The following is a 1,533-nucleotide window of genomic DNA, read 5'->3' as shown; positions in this document are numbered from 1 at the left end:
AACACACAAAATACCTCCACACAGTGCATATAACACATCTTTGTTCACTTCCTGCCTTGTATGATTTTTCAAATGTGCTTTGATGGCAGCTCACACATTGGTTTTGCCTTCTTAAGCAGTGTCAATTTCTGCATTTGACTTGATCTCAGGTTGATCCATGAAGCTACTGTATCTCTGCTCAGCAGCTGGTGAAGCTGTGCACACAGATAAATACTTGCACAATGCAGCAGTTGGATTAAGAGCACGACTCACCGAGCAACAACACATTTATATTCAATAAGGAGGAGATTGGGAAGGGATAAGTCTGGCTGAGGCTGAGAGGAGATGATGTCAGATGATGGGATATGGCCTCCAGTGTGCTGCAATCATCGACAAATCTTACAAAACTGAAGGATGCGCAAATATTAAATAAGCAAATGTTGGCGGAAATTCCAAGAAGTATGAACAAAGAACGGGTCATTTTTATAGCGACGTACAGAAGTACGTGACAAAAAAACTGAGCACATCAGTGACTCTTCTCCGAGTTGTTGTCTGGTGATTATGACTCAAGCTTAAATGTTAAAGGGCACTGTTTTTGTCCTCTCCTCACTTTTTATCTAAGTGGACCTTCCATCACCGTGGCAACTAGCACTGTGGAAGGTGTGTGTGTCGGCAAATGGCTAGCGCAGCAGTGTGCACACTGTAGAAAACAGCTGGGCTGTGCCAATTGCCCGTAGCCCCCCCTGTCCCCTGCCTGTATGTCTTCCTCCTCAACGCAGAATGCACACATCTCTATCTGACACCACAGCAACCACAGAACAAAATGTCCTCGATCCACAGTCATTAGAAAAACGGTTGGTTGAGTGCATGAAGAGTTGCAGTCGTAGCAGAGTAGTAGGGAAAAGGGCTGTTGTTGGAGTGTCTATCAGTGATTTTCACTGCAGCTCCGGCCATAATAGCATTAAATATTCATGCAGTTCCTGTACCTCTAGTCCACTGCTACTTGCATAATCCACAACTCACCTCAGGTCATTTACATTCTGAGCTAAAAATGTACAAAACTCCCATAATACAACACATAAAGAAGAGTCATGAATTTAAATGTGTCTTGGAGCAGTGTCTTCGCCTTTCGCTGAGTGCATTAAAGGCACCCATATTCGTGTTGTAGATGCTGCCCATGTTGCAGTATGTGTTGTGTAAAAAAGGGAAATCTAAGAGACAAGAGAAAATCTGAGATCATAACTTTCACCGTTTCAGTTGCTCCTTCCCTGCATATCTAGGATAAGCTCTGCCCGACTGGCGCTGATACATATGTAAACAGCTGTTCTGCCCACGCTTACAGCAAAGATAAACATCTGCCAGCAGAGGCTGACCTGTATACTCAGCCCAGCAAATTATCTTAATTGGCTTCTATGAAATAATTATTATGTAATCTCTTTAGATTCTAATTAAACAGAAACAGACACGCACACGCAAACACATCTGTGTTTTCCCTGGTAGCTGTGCGACATCATGAAGGTGGGGAGAAACATGTTTTAATGAGGCGCGCAGACA

The sequence above is a fragment of the Chaetodon trifascialis genome, chromosome 10, assembly GCF_039877785.1.
Source record: "Chaetodon trifascialis isolate fChaTrf1 chromosome 10, fChaTrf1.hap1, whole genome shotgun sequence".
Taxonomy (NCBI): Eukaryota; Metazoa; Chordata; class Actinopteri; order Chaetodontiformes; family Chaetodontidae; genus Chaetodon; species Chaetodon trifascialis.
This window is presented reverse-complemented; position numbering follows the sequence as displayed.